Source organism: Salvelinus alpinus, chromosome 15 (assembly GCF_045679555.1).
Source record: "Salvelinus alpinus chromosome 15, SLU_Salpinus.1, whole genome shotgun sequence".
NCBI lineage: Eukaryota > Metazoa > Chordata > Actinopteri > Salmoniformes > Salmonidae > Salvelinus > Salvelinus alpinus.
In genome coordinates this window covers 28,923,371-28,947,227 of record NC_092100.1, presented here as the reverse complement: position 1 = coordinate 28,947,227, position 23,857 = coordinate 28,923,371, and the positions used below count along the sequence as shown (strand labels likewise).

The following is a 23,857-nucleotide window of genomic DNA, read 5'->3' as shown; positions in this document are numbered from 1 at the left end:
ATCCGTGATTGACTGTAGACCCTGCCACATACCTCTTGTGTCTGAGCTGTTGAATTGCGACTCGATTTTGTCTCTGTACTGGGACTTAGCCTGTTTGATTGCCTTGCGGAGAGAATAGCTACACTGTTTGTATTCGGTCATGCTTCCGGTCACCTTGCCCTGGTTAAAAGCAGTGGTTCGCGCTTTCAGTTTCACGCGAATGCTGCCGTCAATCCACGGATTCTGTGTTTACCGTGTGGGGTTGTAGTACATTTCACTCCTTTTCCCCATTGCTTCCTCAGGCTAGTCCAGGCAGGCTAGAGAGTTCAGCTAGTACTTCTGGTCCATAGTGACTTGCTCCCTCTGACCCAGTCCACTCTGCAACTACTCATATCTGTCATGTACTTATTTACTGGAAAGTACATATTTTCTCAGGAAGTTAAATTGACTAATTGGTTCTCTATAGTTTCATCATGATGGGTCTGAGTCAATACTGGCATTCCTGTCACTGGATGGTATGGGAGTTTCTCAGAATGTGCCCTATAATCTTTTGGGGGTACATCTCTGTTATGTACTGTCCTATAATAACCCTACCTCACATGTACAGAAGTAGCTGCCTGGGGACAGAAAGACCACGCAACGAAAAACACCCCCAAATCCTCAGACTTCAACTCTGGCCTGGTTGAGGCCCAATTATAGCCTACTGGGGCAGTTTTGTGATGTTTAGTTTATCAAAGGTTAGCCTCAATCCATCCCCCATCTCCCTGGAGGTGTCTTCTGTTCCCTCCCTCTTCCTCCTCTTGTCTGTTTGGCATGCTCAACACAGCCTGGATCAGTTGCAAGTTTCTGAGGAGACACTACACAGCTCTGGGATCCAGTTTGAAGTCAGTATTAATTTAGCTGCTTGTGTGATGGATAAGTGTTTGATGACACTCCCAGTCCTGCTCCTGTTCCTGGGCCTGGTTTGGATATCCCGCTCCTGTCTGAATCCTGTCTCTGCATACAGATTCACTGGGGCTGTCTGTATGGTGACCTACTCTGCAGCAGTGGTCTGTGAGTATGACTACTTTATTCCTCTCTCTCTCTCTCTCTCTCTCTCTCTCTCTCTCTCTCTCTCTCTCTCTCTCTCTCTCTCTCTCTCTCTCTCTCTCTCTCTCTCTCCCTCTCTCTCTCTCTCTCTCTCTCTCTCTCTCTCTCTCTCTCTCTCTCTCTCTCTCTCTCTCTGGTAGATCCAATGGAGGAGAGTTATGGGAGATATTGATGGGATGTAAAAACATGTCTTCCTGTATTTATCTGATGATGTAATAGAATGAAATACAATATGAATATGAAAGGGATTATCAGTGTCTGAACCCATTAAATTGAGAAGGACATTTAAAAATTCTCTCTCTCTCTCTCTCTCTCTCTCTCTCTCTCTCTCTCTCTCTCTCTCTCTCTCTCTCTCTCTCTCTCTCTCTCTCTCTGTCTCACACTGCCATGGAGTCCTGTACATGCCCCCCCCCCCTCTCTCTCTCTGTCTCACACTGCCATGGAGTCCTGTGCATGCTCTCTCTCTCTCTCTCTCTCTCTCTCACCTGATGCTGAAAGTGCTTTATAGCTTCCTTATTGCATTGTTTTTGTTTGAATAAAAACATTAGATTTTACTGACTTGGTAGTTGAACTGTTTTGTTGAGTATTAGCTTTAATACTAAGGCTTGTATGTTGACCTTAGATAACTGTGTACTGGTGACACTGGCATGTGTCACTGTTTGCAGTGTCAACGTGGGACATTCAGTAGATTTTGAAATTGAGCCACATATTGATCTCGGCATTAACCCCAAACTTTGTAAGTAGATTTTTCTGTCCATTGTTTTTGTAGTTTTGACCTGAATCTTATAAACACAGTTTTATTGTGATGTGTTGTAATGTATTTCTTGGCACTGACCAGTCTTTCTATGTCTCAGATTGTGGAAAAGAGAAAGTTGCCACTGACACCTCAGTCTGTTACCTCACCTTCCACAAGCTCAATCTCCTGCTGCAGGGAGACAAAGAGTGAGTGAACGTGAACATGAAACCTAGAGAAAATTGTGCAATATATTACACTTGTCAACTGCTCTCTGTTTTTCGACAAGAAAAGTAAAACTGCTGCATAAAATACAAAACCTATGCTTTACATTCTGTCTGTAGACCTGGCTGGCTGAAGAGGCTGTTTACAGACTTTATCACCTTCACAGTGAAGTTGGTTATTAAAAGCCAGGTGAGTGACATAAGAGGGAAGTTTAAAATAAGAAAGAAAGAGCACACCCTGTTGTTTGGAATGGGAACAAATAATGGGAAGAACAAGCAAGGAGGTGGGCAGAGCCAAGCACGAGCTAGCGAGATCCTATTGGGCCGTTATAGCATACATCTGCATATTTCCGTTAGGGAACGCTTACTCTGGGAAGTGCGCGTGTGCAATAACTCAATTCACCTTTACACTCCTTAGAAACAAAACAATTTTTTAAGACTTTGGCAAAGGATAAAGTCTACAAAACGTAGTCCACTCTGCTCACAACAGACTAGTTTGGGGAACAGAAAACTGTATTGAGATCAAATGTTTAATCGATGAGAACATTTGCAGAATGTCTGTCAAAAATCCAACTCCTTCCATCTTCTCCCACTGCCGTCCACTGGGCTTCCTCTCACTACCATATTTGGTAGTGAGTGGAAACGCCAAGCGGATGCTTCACATTTATACATCTGGTGAAATATCTGTCTCATTGTTCTATCTGTGGTATATGTCTCATTGGCCTTTACTCAATTAGATTTGCTCAACTCCTGCATCCCCCCTTCTCCGCCCTCTCTCACCTCCTTTTGAAAAAGGTCAAAGGTAATCGAGGAGAGGCAGCGAGGAGAGTGAATGTGGGCAAAAATGTGCTTGTTTGAAATTAAAAGGCTTAGGGATTCAAGCTTAGGTTGATTTCAAATGGAATTTTAATAATAAATATGTTGGATTCACATCTCCATCTCAAACAAAAATAAAAGTTAAAGAATAGGATTAAATCAAATCAAACTGCATTTAAAGTGCATTTAAAGTTTGATTTGATTTAGTCCTTTTCTTTAACATAGATTTTTGGTTGAAATTGAGATGTGAATCCAACATATCAATTATTAATTTGTAGACAAACTGGAATTAAAGCCAGACTCAGTGGCACAGATGGAGCTATCAAAGCAGAAGATATATCTCCTTAAAAAGTTATTATTTGGTTGAGTTGACAACTAAACAAGTCAATAGCACTTTTGCAATACGGTAAATAGTCTATTAACTTGTTAACAAATTATATGTTGGATTCTCGTCTACATCTCAACCAAAATAAAAGTAAAAGAATAGGATTAAGCCAGGTGCTCAGATCTAACTATACAAGCAGTAGATACATCTCCTTTCAATGTTAATGTTGTAGTTGTCAACCAAACACAATTCAATATTTATTTTGTAAGACAGTAAATAACCTAATATTAAGGCTATCTTACAAACTAATGTAACAGTATTTATTCAACCTTAAAATGAGTAACTCATCCATGGACACATTGAGGTTACTGTAACAATAAATGTCTTATGTAATCATAGAAGGTGTGCATGTTCAGGGTCCCAGGTCTGTGGAAATCTTCACAATTGCTATAATAATCTACACAGAATCTCAAAAAGTATTGATCACCTGCACCATGTGCTTTAATGTAATCTCTACAAATTGCAACCCAGGTAATTTAGTTGTGATATTAGATCAAGCAAATTGATGACTCATTAAATTGTTGTATAAATAAACAAAATATCTGACATTGTATTCCCATTTGAACTTTGGTGTGCTTTGAAATGGTTGAAAGTGCACTGATAACATATTTAGGTGACAACTAAACGAAAAATCAGGCATTGATTTTTCTTTGGAATTTGGTTGAGCTTTTAGATGGTTGAAGCAGTGATAACACATTCGGAATTCAACAAATTTTTGGCTGTCTTTTTGAGTGGGTGAAAATAAGTTGGAATCTCATTGATCAACATAGGCTATCTACCAAATATTAACCAATTCTCCATGTTGAAATGACATGGTGTTCCCAGTGGGACAACCTGGTCTTAGAGCATTTTGTGTTATTCTCTATTTACATTTTACGAATTACAGTTCGTATTATATATTCCGAATTTGCAAAACGTACAATATGTTACGAATTCTAGCTAGTTGGCTAAATCAAATCAAATCAAGTTTATTTTATATAGCCCTTCGTACATCAGCTAATATCTCGAAGTGCTGTACAGAATGCAATGCAGGTGTAGAAGCACGTTAGCTAGCTCGCTAACGTTAGCTAAACTAGGGATGAAGGAGTCCGCATGCTTCCCAGCCGAAACAGTTCAGAAGAGTTTGTGCATATATTATGACAACATTTTGTGACGTTTTTGTTCGTTTTGGACTTCAGTGAGGGTTTTTTGGCTTTTCGGGCGCACAATTTTTTTTTCAGGAGGCAAGCCGAAATTCGGAGCTGAAGTCTAAGCCCCTTCGTCGGTGATTGGTCAACAGTAGGCATTCTTCAATAAAGTCTTTGTTGTCATTCAATGAGAGACAACTCGTTTTCATACTATTTTTTATTGAGAAATACTGCACCAAACATCTTAGTTAAATGTAAAATTGCGCAACTAAGATCTATTCTGCAAAAACTTCTAAATTAATGACAGATTTCTTGAGATATCTTAGATTAATTCCGACTATTTTGAGGAAGTGTATATTGGCTACGGCGTCTCAAGATGGACAAACAGTACTATTGCTGACTTTTTCTCGTTTTTCAAGTGAAGGTATTTTAAGGGAGTATGTGATCAGCCGAACTGAAGCATGCTGATGCCTTTAGGGTTAGGGGTTAGGGTTAAGTTTAGGAGGTAGGTTAAAGGGTTAAGGTTAGGGAAAGGTTAGCTAAAAGGGTTAAGGTTAGGTTTAGGGAAGGGTTAGCTAACATGCTTAGTAGTTTCAAAGTAGCTAAAAAGTAGTAAGGAGTTGAAAAGTTGTCCATGATGAGATTTGAAATCACAACCTTTAGGTTGCTAGACATTCACGTTATCTGACCAACCACCCTACTTAAGTGACCATAAATGGAGTGTCTCGGACTTATGTACAGAAAAATACAAAATACTCTGAGACCACATTGTTATATGTGATCCAGTACTGAAATGCACCCCAAAAGGTTTTAGTAGCTTATTCCTTCAGGTTGAGTGGGACTTCTATTGCGTAAGACATTTTATAGATAAAGGATAAGTAGCATATTTTTTTAATGTGTGTATGATTTTCTCCTCTGACAATACAACAGCTGATTCAACGTGGTGTGGCAGATACCAAAACTCTTCTGCGGTAGGATACACAGTGTGGCCACTGCTCATTCTCTCAAAATGTCTGCGCCCAAAGAAGACAAGTTTCCGAGGAGAGAAGGACCATTATGAGATGTTATGTCGGAATTTCACCGGGCCGCAAGCAATGTCCGGAGAAGAGGAATATTGGGACAGGGACACAGAAAGGTGGATTTCTGAGGAGGAATGGAGGGGGAAAAAAGAGGAAGAAGAGGTTAAAGAAAATGAGGAAAACTGAGGTTGGAATTGAATTTGAGGAAATGGCGATAAAAATGGAGATTGGGTGTTGAAGAAGAGTCAAGTGCAAACAAAGTGAGCTGTGCTCCAGATCAAGTGAAGGAGGTGAAATGAAAGTGAAGGAGAGTGAGTTAAGTGAGATGGAAGGTGTGGTGCATCAATGGACATGATGAGGAATCTGGTCCAGTAGGAGTGACATTTTTGAAGAAAATGGATCCTTGCCTTTTGGCAGATCCATTTGTGGTTTCAGGGTTGGTGATAAAGGAGTTGGGTACAGTTGAATCAGTGAAGGTAACCTGTAGTGATATTTGTGTGTGTTTCTTCTGATCAACAGGAGCGGGTGCTTCGTGTCACGCAACTTGGGTCAAGATCTGTTTCTTGCTTTGCTCTTTGGAACAGGACACAATTGAAAGGAGTGATTTCTGGGGAAGCATTAAGTGTGGAGGTGGAGCAATTGAAGTTAAAGATTCCTGGTATTTGTGATGCCCGCTGTTTGGTGAGATGCAGACCCGGTGGTGAGCGTTATGAAACAGAGGAGTCACTGTCAGTCCTTTTGAGTTTTGAGTCTTTACCCGACAAAGTCATGTTAGGATATATCAGTTATGCTGTTAGAGCTTTTGTGCCGAACCCACTGTGGTGTTTCAGATGCAACGTTTATGGTCATGTCGCAGCAGTTTGTAGGAGGGAGATTCCAAGATGTGGGAAGTGTGCAGGTGTAACGGATGTGAAATGGCTAGCTAGTTAGCGGGTATGCGCTAATAGCGTTTCAATCAGTTACGTCACTTGCTCTGAAACCTAGAAGTAGTGGTTCCCCTTGCTCTGCAAGAGCCGTGGCCTTTGTGGAGCGATGGGTAACGATGCTTGGTGGGCGACCGTTGTTGATGTGTGCAGAGGGTCCCTGGTTCGCGCTCGGGGCGAGGGGACGCCGTAAAGTTATACTGTTACATTGATGCTGTTGACCCGGATCACTGGTTGCTGCGGAATAGGAGGAGGTTGAAAGGGGGGTGAGTGTAACAGATGTGAAATGGCTAGCTAGTTAGCGTGTACGCGCTAATAGGGTTTCAATCAGTTACGTCACTTGCTCTGAAACCTAGAAGTAGTGGTTCCCCTTGCTCTGCAAGAGCAGCGGCTTTTGTGGAGCGATGGGTAACGACGCTTCGTGGGTGACTGTTGTTGATGTGTACAGAGGGTCCCTGGTTTGCGCCCGTGTCGTGGCGAGGGGACGGTTTAAAGTTATACTGTTACACAGGAGGGCATGGGATAGAGGATTGTGTAGTTTCGGTGGAAAAGTTGTGTGTGTCAACTCTAGAGGTGCCCATGTTGCTGGGGATCGGAAGTGTCCGATGCGAGAGAGGCAGGTTGAGGTGGCTAGAGTCAGAGTAGTGCAGAAGGTGTCGTATGCTGAGGCAGTGAAGAAAGTAGAAGAGGATTGGTCAGGATCCCTGTGAGTAGTACATCTGTGCCAGCACAGAGGGATAGGCCAACGAGTGATCAATCAATCAAATGTATTTATAAAGCCCTTCTTACATCAGCTGATGTCACAAAGTGCTGTACAGAAACCCAGCCTAAAACCCCAAATAGCAAGCAAGTGATTTAAGCTTCAGTAATGTTGACTTCTTAGCATTCATAGCAATGGTTATCAACTGTACCGCAGAAATGGAACGTAAATCACAGAAAATAGATGCTGTGGTGGCAGTTACAGAGAACTATTTGGGTATACGAGATTTGACTTCAGAAGAGTTACAGGGTGTGTTGAGTGGTGGTGTCCCAGGCCATTGGCATGGTGCAGGAGTAGATAGGATCAAGTAGTGGAATGGGGTAATGATTTTAATGAGTATAGGGTTAGTTTGAAGGTTGTTTTTTTTGCATATATATATATCTATATATATATTTTTTTAAATTATTATTTTAATTGTATTTTGTATTACAAAGTATAATGGATTTATATGATAGTCCAGTTGGGGGCGGTAAAGCAACATTTTGGATGCCAACCGCTGTTAAACTCCGAAGAAGAAGAAGGAGAAGGATACACCAAAAGGAGGCTATCGAGGAAGGGAGAACCAAAGATTTTTATAACTAAACCTAGATAGACCACAGGCCGTTGTTTCAAACATGAACAAATGAGTCAGTGGTCAGAAGAAGCAAGGAGGTGGGCAGAGCCAAGCACGAACTAGTATTGTCGCGTTCTAGCAAAGCATATTTCCGTTAGAGAAGGCCTACTCTGTGAGGTGCGCAATAACTCAATTCGCTTTTGCACTCCTTCTAAACAACGCCATTATTTTTAACTTTAGCAAAGGGTAAATTCTACAAAACGTAGTCCACTATGTTCGTAACATCTTCTAGTTTTGGGAACAGAAAAATGTATATTGAGATCAAATGTTTAATCGATGAGAAAATTAGCAGAATGTCGGGCAAAATCGATCTCGCCTTATCGTCTCCCACTGCCGGCCAGTGATCTTCCATATTTGGTAGTGAGTTGAAACGCCAAGCGGATGCTTCACATTTAAACATTGTGAAGTGTCATGGTGAAATATCTGTCTCATCTGACCGTCTTCCGTTTGCCTATTGACAGATTATCCTTTGCTTAGCTAGCCAACGTCGCCATGACATCACTTACAAGTGTGATCGCGGATTTCTATTGGAGAATCAGTTAATGCCTATCGTCATACTGTACTGTCATTGACAGAGAGAGGACGGAGAACATACTTTTTGCCAAAACGACAAAAAAGGCCAGTGTGTTGGAAAGAGGACTAACTGACAGCTCAACTCTGCCCTCTACTGTTTGGTTAATGCGACCCTGCTGACACATGAACTCATCAGCTGCAACAAATAATGAAACAATGTTATTCATAAGGAACGTATTTACTTAATTGCAGATCTGCAAGGAGATCAATAATGTGGCAAACATACTGGCTGACTTCATACAGGAACGAGTAGGTATGGTCACGTTTGTGGAGTTTGGGTAGATGATGACTTATGAAGCCTACAACAAAACGTTATGTTATTTATGTCTGTCATCTATATACAGTGGGGAGAACAAGTATTTGATACACTGCCGATTTTGCAGGTTTTCCTACTTACAAAGCATGTAGAGGTCTGTAATTTTTATCATAGGTACATTTCAACTGTGAGAGACGGAATCTAAAACAAAAATCCAGAAAAATCACATTGTATGATTTTTAAGTAATTAATTAGCATTTTATTGCATGACATAGGTATTTGATACATCAGAAAAGCAGAACTTAATATTTGGTACAGGAACCTTTGTTTGCAATTACAGAGATCATACGTTTCCTGTAGTTCTTGACCAGGTTTGCACACACTGCAGCAGGGATTTTGGTCCACTCCTCCATACAGACCTTCTCCAGATCCTTCAGGTTTTGGGGCTGTCGCTGGGCAATACGGACTTTCAGCTCCCTCCAAAGATTTTCTATTGGGTTTAGGTCTGGAGACTGGCTTGGCCACTCCAGGACCTTGAGATGCTTCTTACTCTCCTTAGTTACCGTGGCTGTGTGTTTCGGGTCGTTGTCATGCTGGAAGACCCAGCCACGACCCATCTTCAATGCTCTTACTGAGGGAAGGAGGTTGTTGGCCAAGATCTCGCGATACATGGCCCCATCCATCCTCCCCTCAATACGGTGCAGTCGTCCTGTCCCCTTTGCAGAAAAGCATCCCCAAAGAATGATGTTTCCACCTCCATGCTTCACAGTTGGGATGGTGTTCTTTGGGTTGTACTCATCCTTCTTCTTCCTCCAAACACGGCGAGTGGAGTTTAGACCAAAAAGCTCTATTTTTGTCTCATCAGACCACATGACCTTCTCCCATTCCTCCTCTGGATCATCCAGATGGTCATTGGCAAACTTCAGACGGGCCTGGACATGCGCTGGCTTGAGCAGGGGGACCTTGCGTGCGCTGCAGGATTTTTATCCATGACGGCGTAGTGTGTTACTAATGGTTTTCTTTGATACTGTGGTCCCAGCTCTCTTCAGGTCATTGACCAGGTCCTGCCTTGTAGTTCTGGGCTGATCCCTCACCTTCCTCATGATCATTGATGCCCCACGAGGTGAGATCTTGCATGGAGCCCCAGACCGAGGGTGATTGACCGTCATCTTGAACTTCTTCCATTTTCTAATAATTGCGCCAACAGTTGTTGCCTTCTCACCAAGCTGCTTGCCTATTGTCCTGTAGCCCATCCCAGCCTTGTGCAGGTCTACAATTTTATCCCTGATGTCCTTACACAGCTCTCTGGTCTTGGCCATTGTGGAGAGGTTGGAGTCTGTTTGATTGAGTGTGTGGACAGGTGTCTTTTATACAGGTAACGAGTTCAAACAGGTGCAGTTAATACAGGTAATGAGTGGAGAACAGGAGGGCTTCTTAAAGAAAAACTAACAGGTCTGTGAGAGCCGGAATTCTTACTGGTTGGTAGGTGATCAAATACTTATGTCATGCAATAAAATGCTAATTAATTACTTAAAAATCATACAATGTGATTTTCTGGATTTTTGTTTTAGATCCCGTCTCTCACAGTTGAAGTGTACCTATGATAAAAATTACAGACCTCTACATGCTTTGTAAGTAGGAAAACCTGCAAAATCGGCAGTGTATCAAATACTTGTTCTCCCCACTGTATGTGTAGGTGGTGCTAAGGATTTACATAATGAGGGGAGGATGTTGATATCCTCCTAACCAGGCACGTGTACAGATAGGACTCTACCTATGCAGAGCACATGCCCCTTTGCCCTTCCAGTCTCCAAAGTGCCCTTTTGGGTGGTGGTATAATTTCCCCCAAAATATTTTTTCTTGTATATATTTTTTTTAATTGTTGACATTAAAACCAGTGAATAGTGATAGCATTGACGTCATCCACGTATTCCTATGGAAAATTCCCAATGGCACATGAAGCAGGACATATTTGAATTTGAAGTACGCCATTTTGCTGAATAGGGCTGAATGCAACTGGCCAGGGTTCTGGGCTGCATTTAGTATGTTTTTATGTTCTGGAACATTCAATTGAACGAAAACGGTGCTGTACTGAACGACCAGTTGTAAAATGAGGAGGTTGTGGGTTGGGGAACGCTATCAGCATGGTCACGTCACTCATTGCCTCAAGCCGCACCCACCAAATGGGAGCAAACATAACTCAAAGTCTGTGCAAGAACTTACAAGAATGTTTTGGAGAAACGTGTCGTTCAGTACAAACCATTCCGCAACGTAGCAAACTTCCTAATAAGACACTTTAGTCATCAAATCAAGCTTTATTTATACAGCACATTTCAGACATGGAATGCAACACAATGTGCTTCACAGGAAAAAACTATGAAAATAAAAACTGATATGTACTAGACAACAAACATAAGTGTATAAAAAAAGAAAAACAAAAAATAGAAAACTGAATGACTAAAAAGCACCCTAAGGAAAAGCAAAGATAAAAAGGTGTGTTATAAGATCTCTTTTAAAAATATCCACAGTTTTTGCTGTTCTCTGGCAGGCTATTCCAGAGGCTGGGGGCATAGTAACTAAAGGGTGCCTCTCCATGCCTCTTGGTCCGAGGCTTTGGGATAGTTAAAAGGCCAGTGCCAGAGGACCTGAGGGACCTAGTGGGTACTGTAGTAGTAACATAAGACAGCTGAACATTAAAGTAACGAACCACATGTTCACGTTGATCATGAGACTGTGGTAATGGAGATATACTAAGGGACGTTCTGGCCCTCTTATTTTCTCCATTGTGCTGACAGACTGACCAGACACATACCAGAGAAATATGCCTAAGGCAACTGGATGCTAATGGTAGAAGAGACATATAGTCTGACAATTCCAATAAGACACATACCAGAGAAATATGCCTAAGGCAACTGGACACTAATGATAAGAAGAGACATAGAGTCTGCCAATTCCAATAAGGACATACCAGAGAACATGCTGGGGCATTGAGTTAAATACAGGGTTAAGTTATAGGCCTATAGGATAGATGGACATATATTATTTTTAAGACAAGCACGGGTCTGGCCACTATTATAATTTAACTGAAAGCAGATAATGGGCGTTAGTAGGCGTGAACAAGCAGGAAGCCTGAACTAAAAAGATAATGATGGCAGGAAGAATTAGGGGAAGTATGCTTATTTGCATATGGGGTGGACCCATATGCTATTTATGTATAAATGTTGGAACCGGGGTTGGGAAGCGGTGTGTGTTCCGCGGGGACATGCCAGTTGGCTATACAATTGTAATAAAAAGCATGTTTGATTTTACAAGTTCTTGAAAGCGTTGTATTTGAAATGATTTTCCACGACATATTTGGCGAGCTTGCCAGGAGGGACAGGGACTGAGGAATGGCGTTCAGGGCTGGAGATAGTTTCTTTGGACAATCTGACAAACAAGGGTGGCCGCCCAGCTATAAGAAGGTAAGCTAGTTCTTACAATAGTTGACATGTTTGTGTAGATTGCTTCAGAGATACTGTCTCAGCGAGAGGGGCGCCACGTAAGTCTCTCTTTCAAATTTCCTAAAATGAAACCAGTAAATACAAAAGAACTTTTAAATTCAATGAATTTGCATGTATGTGTAATTTGGGGAATTGTATTAAATATAAATGTATGCGCATGTATAGAGACTGAGTGAATAGGTGCTGTGAACTTTGCTTGTGTTAGATGTAGAGTGGGCATGCATGCGCTCGTTCTGATCAGACCGTTCGAATGTGTAGCTTAAATGATGCGGTTGTTTGCGCATCTGGCTGAGATGGCTGGTTATAATAAGGGACAGCTCATACGGTCAAAACAGATAATGTAGGTAGAAAATCCTGTGATACCTCTTCAATAAAATTAGTAGAAGGAATGCTTGGACAGGTTACTTATAAATAACGGCTCTAAAAGTAATAGAGAACTGCATAAATAAGTAGTTAGGAAGCCACGATACCGCTCTTTAAAAAAGGAACATTTTTAAAGAGGTCTGCTTGGGTGGGATATTCACGTCACGGCAGAAGGGTCTGTTGGTGAATATTTAGTAGTTAAATAAATATTTCATGGTTACCGCCCCAGAACGGGGGACTGAACGGGTGAAGTATTTAGGTCGCAGGAAAACGTTAGCCCGATTGTGCGGCGTTCAACTGCAAAAGTAGCTTATACGGTCAGAGCATAAATCAGTAGTTAAATAAATATTCCATGGCTACTGCCCCAGAAAGGGGGACTGAACGGATGAATATTTAGAAGGCAGGAAGAACGTTAGCCCGATTGTGCGGCGTTCAAATGCAAAAGAATTCCTGCGAATAAAAAACCGCTCTGTCTAGCTAACAGGGTTTTGTAATTCAGTAGGTCACGCCACAATACTACTCTAATAATAGAAGAAAAGATCAGTATTGGGGGGGTGAATAGGATATGAAGACAAGCTGATCCGATTAGACAGTAGTCTCGTCATATTGTAGAAATCTTAGCAGTCTAGGCTTATGTAGGAGGAAGTGAATTAAGTCAATAAAGTAAGACTAAGTTGTTTTGAGGTAAAAACAAAGGGATTGAATGAACAGGTGAAAAATAAAAAGGATGAATGAGAATGTTGTAAGAAATGAGTGGATCTGTGTAAAAATAGAACATTAGGAAGGAAAGACAAGTTGTGTGTGTGTAGGCAGAACGTCCAGAAAAGGGAGCGCGCAGCTCTCCTGTGACAGAGTAGAGTTGATGAAGGGTGCCGTTAACTGCTATTAGGCAGAGGGAAAGAAGTTAAGAAACATCGAAGTACAATAAGTTATAAGCAAGGATAAAAACACTGATGTGATAAAATGGTAAGAGACCGCGGTAAGAATAACAAAAAGGTGTCAAAACAAATAATAAATAAAAATACTTAAAAAGGCGTTAACCGAATAGTATAAATACGGATAGAAAAGTGTGAAACAAAACAGAAAGTAGGAGCGCCAATAAATTGAAATTATACTATAAAGTTAAAAATGAATCTAGGTTGGTTAAGATAAATAGTGGAATCCAGGACACATTAAGAATTCGCGTACGGTGAAACAAAGAAAGAGGAAAAAACAGGCCGTCAGACACTCTGTGTCTACAAAAGCTACGGTCTAAATATAGCCTGAAGGGTAGACAGGGGTGCAAAATCGAGTGGCCAGGATAAAAAGGAGAACAGGGGAGGCTTGACTCACTAGTAAATTGACCATAGGATCAAACAATAAGAATATAGAGAAGAGGTAAGAAAGTAGAGACAAAATAAATAAATAAAGGTAAAAGTAAGACGTTAGATAGAGATCTTAACGGAGCGGGCAGTGGACCTGTGTGGCTCAGTTGGTAGAGCATGGTGTTTGCAACGCCTGGGTTGAGGGTTCAATTCCCACGGGGGGACCAGGATGAATGTGTATGAGCTTTCCAATTTGTAAGTCGCTCAGGATAAGAGAGTCTGCTAAATGACTTAAATGTAATGTAAATGTAATCATAAAATTGATTAGAGCTATAAGAATAGAATAAACCAAACGGATAAAATGAATTAATAATGATATCTGTAAAGGGAAAAACACAGTGATATTTGAAGTACTGTACTAGAATAAGACATTAAGTCATCTGTAGTATTCAGAAATAATGTCTGTACTATAAAGAGTAGGCTTTGATAAGAGAAATTAAGTGATGTGACAAATGAATTATTAATTGGAAAGGAGATTAGCTCTACCTCGGAAAAATAATAAATAAAAGGTGTATAATACATGGGAGTATTTAGGAAAAATAAATAAATAAATAGTGGCATGAAAACAAAAATGATTGTTTCTCCCTAGCATAGAGGGATTTAAAAAAGCCATGGAGTCACTGAAAGACGCGCACATTAGTTCTACCGAATTCGGATTGAATATGAAAAAACTGGATAATGGGGGACGCCATTACCCGGTAACATTCTATCATCAGAAAATACATTACTATAAATGACAAATGTGGTTCCACTCGTCCTCGCAGACGTGCGGGTGATTAGTAGAACTATTGACAATATCTAAAAACGAATAAGAAAATAGCTCCTGTTTTGAATATGGATATAGCGGGTTATGGGGAAAATTAGTGTAAGGTGACACTAGAACTTAGTGCGGTAGCAGGAAATGCCGATATACGAGAGTTTATTTCCTTGTCAACATAACAAACAACTAATTGGTTTGAGGTTAGTGAGAATGGAATTTTTTACTTGGCGGTGTATAGTCTCTGAGCGAACAATGAGTGTTTGATAGAGATTACAGTTTATATGTGGTCAAGAAGAAGTATTAGATCACGTTTGACTTGACATATAGTAGAGTACAGATGGAATTTGAATTGTTAGACATTCTATACCGTCATTCTCTGAATGACTCTGAATCTCTGACGGTTATGGAATAAAAACTATTTGCTGATTAAAAGCTGACGTTGTGAAATTAACGATATGTATACTTTCTTTTCCAGAAAAAAAGGGTTTAATCTTCTCTGGTCAAAATATCATTGGAGACTGTATTACTGTGGAAAGCAGTTAATTAAAGTCAGCTGCTATAAAAATATCTGGATAAGGCTACAACATTGGAGTTCTGGATAAGTGAGTCCAGTCCCTGTGTGCTATTGGCTATGGTTCACTAGTAAGTGCACCATGTACTGGGAATGAATATGCATTAGTAGATTTATTGGAAGGGCTTTTTCCACTTCAGTTTCAATTTGGGTATGCAGAAGGATGGAAATGTTTTTTGAAAAATGTATTTAAGTTGTTCCTAAGGACAGGGGAGTGGAAACATATTAATGGTGTCAAAATGCCCTGATTCCTAAGAATTTCCTGTGAAAGACTGATCACCTTTTACTAGAAATTGTTGGAACAGGTGGGATTTAATTATAAAATGTTTAAAAGACACAAGACTCTATTCAAAATGTATTATTACTTTGGAAATCTATTATGTCCCTGGGAAAATTATGAAGAGTTGTAGCCTTAAATTGAATAAGTTATTCAAATAGGTTTATTTTTTATTTTTGTTTTTTGATATAACATGTGTTCATAGGTAAAATTATCAGTTCCTTGGGGTTATGGTCTTTGGGTAAATACACAAATGTGCTTTGTTCATTCTGCATATAAAAAGTGATGTAAGTTACTCCAAAGGGTTTATTGGAGTGTGGGTTTCTGTGAGGGTTTTGTTGATAAATACATCATCTGTAATTCATCTGAGAGATCACCAGTAGAATAAGGGAGTTATCATTAAAGGTGACGTCAGAATGCTTTAAGGCATGGGAGAGAATATCACCACAAGTGGGTGTGGAGCTCAATCCCACCCTGATCGACTGAATAGTGAGGGACAACTGTGTCTGATGACCTGTGAACTGTATCAAATAATAGACATGTTGAAATGATATGGGCCAGGGTGAATTATGAATTAAAGGAATTGGGGTATTGAACTTTTATTACCAGGCCACTCATGAGAGAAAAACTGAGACAAAAGGGCTATTGGGAAAATAGATAATACTGGTAATAAAAGTGTTTAGTATAAATGTTAATTATTAAAGGGATGATGTGTATTGAATAGATAAGGTCAAATTTGAGTTAAAGTAAACACTAAGGACTGTTATTCTGAATATTGGGTTGGAAGATGTATTTAAAAAAGAACTGTTTAGTTATTTAGATATAGAACTGTTTAAATTTAATTGGCCTAGGGTAGCTCTGGAAAATACTCCTGAGACAAGGAGGTTGACAACTTACAGAAGATTAGATAAGGTTTTTTGTTTCTTTTGTTTTATAATGTCATTGGAATTGTAATGATAAATTGTAATGTTTGATTGAATAAAAAGGTAGTCTGTTGTGCGATGGTACCCAAGAATGAAGAAGAAAGAGACCAATAATAACATGGGCATAGAATGACACGGATGGACGTTTTCTCCAGGTTTAATTACATTACAAATAGTGGTAATTTATTTCAAATGTGTAATTATTATAATTTTTTTTTTCTCTTTTTCTCGTTTGGTCAATTTATTTTTGTTTTGAGGAACATAAGGTTGTGTATATGTTCCTGAGGAGGGACTGATACTGATATAAATGATATATAAATTGACTTAAGGATGTTTTAAGTATGTATCAAACAATGGCAGTTATGGGTTAGGGGACTCATAAAAGAAGGTAATGGTAGTGAAGGGGTGTTATTTCTAGAAACTATGTATAAAAATAGAGATAATTCACAGAAAAGGAAAGACAGCTGGCTGTGTAAAATATAGGGACAATTCTAAAAGTAAATAGAACAATTCACATATCTAAAGATATGGTAAAAAGAATAAGTGGTGGCATTTTGAGCATTAGCGCAAAAGTTTAAGAAACTTATAACTTAGTTTTGTTAGGATTGGATATTAATCCAACTGGAAGACGCTTGAATGATTATATGTTATTTTACAGCAGTTGCTGTAGGGACAATCATTTGACTATCATTATGAATATTTCTGTGGCAGAAGGCCAGGTATTTGAGGCAGAATGGTTACATAGGGCTGTTATTAAGAATTAAGATTTAGTGATCTTGCTATAAGAAGAAAGTCTGTTGTCAGGAAATAACCCATGTGTTAGTGTGTATGTCCTCAGGAAAAAACAGCCAGAAATGGAAGGGTTTGGGCTGCATTCTGGAGACTGAGTGTACATCAAGATACACCAGGCTGGGGGTATACTTCTTACAACACTGCAGTAGTAAAGATCTTCATGTCTCTCTTTGGTGGGTGCATAAGTCTCACGAGAAGTGAGGTCCAGCTGAATAATGGGTGAGCTTGAAAACACCATGACAGAGGACGTGGAATCAGAGAGAGAGAGAGAGAGAGACTAGATTCCACTATAGACATACTGGGTTGAGTTTGGGGGCTACTTGTTTCATTTTTTTAATGCATCATGTGAAAAAGAATAGATGATAGGATATTATACTCTAAACAAACATGTTAAAGGGATTGATATGAAAGCATATACAGTGTTGAATTAATTCAAGAAGAGATAATGTTAATTGTAGGTTATGCACATGATTATCAGTTGAAATGGAGCAAATGGGAAACTAAGTAAATATTGACATGATTTGGGAACACCTCTCAGAACCTGGGGCCGAAAGGGGAAGACTGGGTGGAAGCATGAGGAAGCTTTTTAGGGCTTTTATTTTTGTGGAGTCCAGCAGAAAAGTATCCTGGAGGCATAGAGTCAGGTAAAGAGAGAGTGGGAATTGTCATGGTCTCAGATTTCAGTTTGCATGAATATATTTATGCATAACACATAACATTGTCAATGCTGTTATGTTTTGTCTGTTGTTTTCCAAGTCTTATGTCTAGGAAAACAGAAGGAGAGGGGTTCGCCAGCTTCAGCTGGAATGTCAGTTTGTTGTGTGATGAGTGATGGAAGTAAGAGGATGTATGGTGTAATCATAGAACAGAGGCCATAAGTCTCTAAGTATGAATGCCTCACAGAAAGAAGGCAGAAACCTGAACCAGGACGAGAGGTTCCGCGTCTGATGATCCAAGGGGACCAGAAGGACCTCTTCCAGTGATACCAGGAGATCTAGTCTACGTTCGAGTGTTCCGGAGGAAGTGGGATCAACCGAGGAGAGAAGGACCCTACGAGGTGGCAACAGCCACAAAAACAGCAGTCCAAGTGAAAGGAAGCAAGACGTGGTATCATCTAAACCACTGCAGCTGAGTCCCAACAGAGAGAATGATACAACCACATAGAGATGAGGACACAGAGGATGCTGATTCACCAGGAGGGAGCCTGGAGGGAGCAGGAGCAGCGGAAACGATTGAGACGCCAGGGAGGAGCCAAGAAAACAGCAAATCAAGTGAAAGCCAAAATACGACAAGTGCACCGACTAATGCACCCAGAAGAGGAGGAGAGGCCTCACAAGGCACAGAATGAGAACATCTTTTCCCTAAAAATTGAAACCTTCCAGATGGAAGTTAAGTCCGGCCTGAGGAGGGAGCCTCAGGTGAAGAAAGAGGAGGAAAAGTTCTGCAAGCTGAAGAAAATGGGGATTTCCCCACAATTGACTTTTAAACTTTTGAATGGTCTCCTTTACAGACAATTGAAGTTAGAACAACAAAAGAATAATGACATTGACATAACAGAAGTAACAGTGAATGCTAGTATAGAAACAACAGACTAATGCACAATCAAGACGTAAGGTGGAAGCAGGAAGAGAAGAAAGGAATCAGTCGAACAATCCAAAAAGACTGACAAGGTTAGAATCTCTGTTCCACCTCAACTTATAACAGAAGCAGGATAACTGAAGTCTATCTCAATCATAAGGATCAAACCCTTACCGGAGATGGCACTCTGTGGATGGACACATCACCAAACAAAGGGACAAGTTGTTTGGGATCCGAAAGGATGTGACCTGACATTAATCAAAGAAAAAGACGAGAGGGTGCTCATCATGAATCAGATTGAACCAGTTGAAGGTGAAGAATTAATAGTTGAAATAACAAGAACAACAGTGACCGAAGGGAGTAGCACCATGGTCATTAAGATTGATCCTACCCCTGCACCTGAACAGGAAGAACCTGTGACAACAACAAGGGTGGCGGCTGCTGTGACGACCACAGTAGCTACCACTAAGATGACATCGACCTCCCTTACCAAGCAGTTCACTGTACCCACAAAGCATCCTGAGACATCAGAGTCAGGAGAGTTTTTTTACTGACATTTGGAACTTTCTGATAAACTCTAATGATCTACCTCAAGATAAGAACATTGAAAAAGCGACAGAATTAGATATATTAGAACCACTCAAGGACAGCACACGAGAAGAAGTAGTGAAGAACGAGTGGTACAAATGGGCTAAGTATATGGCAAACAAACACAGAATGGACAATTGTATTTTGTGTAGAAAATCACATTTGTCTGATCTTTTAATAGTCTCTGAACTGTCATCATTTAAAAACTGTGTAAGTTGGAAAAATGACCATTGTACCAATAGAAAGTATTCTATTCCCTTGTGTGACATAGAATATAGGATTGCTCTGGGTAAGCACTAGGGGTAAAACTATGTTGAATAAGATCATGCTGGGAGATAATGATTGTGCTGCCTATATCATTAGAACTGAATCAAATGGACCTCAATTAGACAGAAGTACTGTGGTTAAAGGAAAATATGAATGTTTTTACAGACACCACACCGAAGGAATTGATGTAGGAAACACCACTGTAGAAGTGATACTATTTGGGTGTTAGAGAATGTGGGAGTTCGTAAAAGTAATGATAAAGGGTTGATTATGAATAGAAAAGGGTTGTGTGGTCACATAACTCAGGTTGCACCGTCTCTCACTATGCTAAAGAATCAAGACAGAGGTATTGCGGATAATTTCTGGATGTGTGGAAAAAACAAATTGTTGAATGTATTGCCTAATGAATGGATTGGTCTTTGTGTCTTAGTAAGAGCAATTCAACAGGTTACCATTATTAAATCACCCCACGATGACTATGTTAATTCTAGAGTTAAAAGGAAGTATGAAGAAGACCCTGAGGTATACCTTGATGCAATTGGACAGCCTAGAGGTGTACCTCGAGAGTTCAAGGCAAGAGATGAAGTTAAATTAGGATTTGAATCTATGTTTTTGTGGATAACACCAAATAAAGACTTAGAGTGGATTAATTATATATATTATAACCAACAGATATTCATTAACTATACTGATTCGGCTCTAACGGCGTTGGGGGAACAGGTACGGGCTACCAGTGAAATGACTTGGCAAAATAGACAGGCTCTCAATTGGCTCTTAGCGGAGATGGGTGGAGTTTGTGTCATGTTTGGGGATGACTGTTGCACCTTTATTCCCAATATTGCTATGGACAAACTCAAAGGATTATGAGCAGAAGTAAAGGCTAATGCTGGTTTAGACTCCCATGTATGGGATTGGTTAGACCTAGCGTTAGGAAAGTGGGGAGCCATGTTTGCTAGGATGGCCATCATGTTGGGAGGAGGGTTATTGGCTCTGGGTATTGCAGTTTGTTGTGTTATACCCCTGGTAAAGTTAATTATGGTTAAGACAACAGTTAAACAGATGTTTGTAATGAGAGATGACTCTCCTGTGGTGATTGATCCTGTACCGGGAAGCCCAGGCAATTATACCAATAAGTATGGAAAGCCTTGCAATGCAGTTGGAGGACCTCTTGACTGCCCCTTTGGTAACCCTAACTGTCTCTATGAAGTGATTGGGGGGGGTGGTCACACGATTTTCGTAAGGATGGTTTCCATGTATATGTTAAATTACCCAGTTCAGATGAATGTTTACTTATACATGTCCACAAAAAGTGTCATTTGCGTCACAATTGCAAGTGGTGTACGAAAATTCATGAGGATGGTCATAACCATCACCCGGAACCTTTTTTCTGTGCCAAGTGTCAAAGAGGAGATTGTTTTATTTGTAAGGATGAGGACTGTGCTCCTAGATAATGGGTTTTAGCATTTTTTTATTTTTTTTATCATATTCATTGTATTATCTTTTATTTTTTATACCAAATTTGATCTTTTACTCTTATGACAATTGGAGATGTTTGGTCTAGTTAGGTTTTCTTTAATGTTTCTGATTGGATCTTTTACTCTTATGAATATTGGAGATGTTTGGTCTAGTTAGGTTTTCTTTAATGTTTCTGATTGGATCTTTTGCTCCTATTTCATATTGGAGATGTTTGGTCTAGTTGGTTTATATGCTTCACTTTGTTTTTATTTTTTGTATTTTCTTGTTTATCATAGGTATTTTCATTTACTATCCCAAAGTCTTATTTGTATCATTTATGTGGCTAAATAGCCCCAGAGGGGGGATTGTAGTAGTAACATAAGACAGCTGAACATTAAAGTAACGAACCACATGTTCACGTTGATCATGAGACTGTGGTAATGGAGATATACTAAGGGACGTTCTGGCCCTCTTATTTTCTCCATTGTGCTGACAGACTGACCAGACACATACCAGAGAAATATGCCTAAGGCAACTGGATGCTAATGGTAGAAGAGACATATAGTCTGACAATTCCAATAAGACACATACCAGAGAAATATGCCTAAGGCAACTGGACACTAATGATAAGAAGAGACATAGAGTCTGCCAATTCCAATAAGGACATACCAGAGAACATGCTGGGGCATTGAGTTAAATACAGGGTTAAGTTATAGGCCTATAGGATAGATGGACATATATTATTTTTAAGACAAGCACGGGTCTGGCCACTATTATAATTTAACTGAAAGCAGATAATGGGCGTTAGTAGGCGTGAACAAGCAGGAAGCCTGAACTAAAAAGATAATGATGGCAGGAAGAATTAGGGGAAGTATGCTTATTTGCATATGGGGTGGACCCATATGCTATTTATGTATAAATGTTGGAACCGGGGTTGGGAAGCGGTGTGTGTTCCGCGGGGACATGCCAGTTGGCTATACAATTGTAATAAAAAGCATGTTTGATTTTACAAGTTCTTGAAAGCGTTGTATTTGAAATGATTTTCCACGACAGTACATAACTTAAAAGCATGTCTGACATGTATTGGGGTGCTAAATCATGTATTTAAAAACCAATAGAAGAGACTTTAAAACCGGTTTAATGTGGGCTCTTCATCTGGTCTTGGTCAGTTCCTGTGCTGCACCATTCTGTATATTTTGCAGTTGACCAATGGCTTTCTTGGGTGGACCAGACATGAGAGCATTACAGTAGTCAAGCCTGCTTGTAATAAAATCATGGATGAGTCTCTCTGTATCAGCCTGAGAGAGAAACGGCCACACCTTGGCAATGTTCCTTAGGTGGTAAAAAGCTATTTTGGTCACATTCCTAATGTGTGATTCAAAAATGAGTTCAGAATCTAAAATAACACCTTGGTTTTTTACCTGGTGTTTTATTTTTATTGCCTGTTAACTAAAATGTGCGGCCAGGTTCTCTCTCTGTGCTTTGGCTCCAACAATAGTACCTCGGTCTTGTCTTGATTTAGCTGGAGGAAGTTGTGAGCCATCCAAGTATTTAAATCACTAATACAGTCTAATGATTTATCCAGAAATTTAAAGTTTTGTGTCATCTGTGTAGCAGTGAAAATCATGTTGTGCTTTCTGATAACGCTGCCATGACATCAGTGTTTGACATGACATCCTATAAAAATGCCAGGGAGGACTTATTGTGACAGGGTAGGAACCAAAGTGTTGACTAGGGGACCGTATAATCTTTAGCTACATTTAATATTTTCAGGTTGTCAACAGGTTGTCAAACTCATTCCAAAGAGGACAGAATGTCTGCGGGTTTTCGCTTCTCCCTTGTACTGGATTGATGACTGAAGGTCACTAATTAGTAAGGAACTCCCAACACCTGGTTGTCTAGGACTTAATTGAAAAGAAAAACCTGCAGACACTAGGCCTTTCATGAAATGAGTTTGACACCCCTGGCCTACAGTGTTACCTGAAATGTTATTTTAGGAATGCCCTTCTATGTGGCCAGCCTAACGTTTGTAAAACACCCCCCAAAAAAGACTGCGGTCAAGACAGAACCCCAAAAATACGTTGTTCCATGCTTACTGAGGTGTAGCCTACCATATCGGCCCCAAATGGAATTTTATGAATAGCCCACTGTTTGTAAAACAGGCCGTTGCATTGGCTTTATTAGTCCTGATTCCCGTAACTAATCCATTTGGCTATTTATACTCTGAATATCAGTTACCCAACTTTATCAGGAGGAGTTATCCTTAGCCTATTTGCAATGTATTTACACAGCGGGTAATGCAGAAGTATTTTCTTTTTCGCTATGATCAGCTCGTAAACAATTTAGGGGATGTTTTTCAGCGGCAGGGACTGGGAGTCTAGTCAGGATCGAGGGAAAGATGAACAGAGCAAAGTACGGAGAGATCCTTGATGAAAACCTGCTCCAGAGCGCTCAGGACCTCAGGCTGGGGCGAAGGTTCACCTTCCAACAGGACAATGACCCTAAGCACACAGCCAAGACAACGCAGGAGTGGCTTCGAAACAAGTCTCTGAATGTCCTTGAGTGGCCCAGCCAGAGCCCATGTCAGAACCTCCCAATCTATATGTCACGACTTCCACCGAAGTCGGCTCCTCTCCTTGTTCGGGCGGCGATCGACGTCACCGGCTTTCTAGCCATCGCCGCTCCATTTCTCATATTCCATTGGTTTTGTCTTGTTCCATTACACACCTGGTTTTCATTCCATAATTACTGCATGTATTTAGTCCTCTGTTTCCCCTCCATGTCTTTGTGTGTAATTGTTTGTGATGTGGATTATTGTCGTGCGCTTTACTTATGCCATGTTCCGTGTTTTTGGCACGTTGTTTTTATGTGCTGTACTTTGTGGAACGGAATTAAAGTGCACCTGTTCACTACACTCTGCTC

The 23,857-nt window shown here is 40.2% G+C and overlaps 1 long non-coding RNA gene across 3 annotated transcripts; it reads left to right on the top strand.

Moving 5' to 3' along the window:
• The first annotated feature begins 672 nt into the window (after window positions 1-672).
• On the top strand, window positions 673-23,843 carry LOC139539865 (uncharacterized). Of its 3 annotated transcripts, XR_011668028.1 has the most exons (5): window positions 673-1,032; window positions 1,691-1,804; window positions 1,923-2,010; window positions 2,146-2,215; window positions 23,296-23,843. It is a non-coding gene; the product is annotated as an uncharacterized lncRNA (long non-coding RNA). The 3 variants fall into 3 exon arrangements; XR_011668027.1 differs by lacking the exon at window positions 23,296-23,843 and having other exon boundaries at window positions 1,734-1,804; window positions 2,146-2,972; XR_011668026.1 differs by lacking the exon at window positions 23,296-23,843 and having other exon boundaries at window positions 2,146-2,972.
• The last annotated feature ends 14 nt before the right edge of the window (window positions 23,844-23,857 follow it).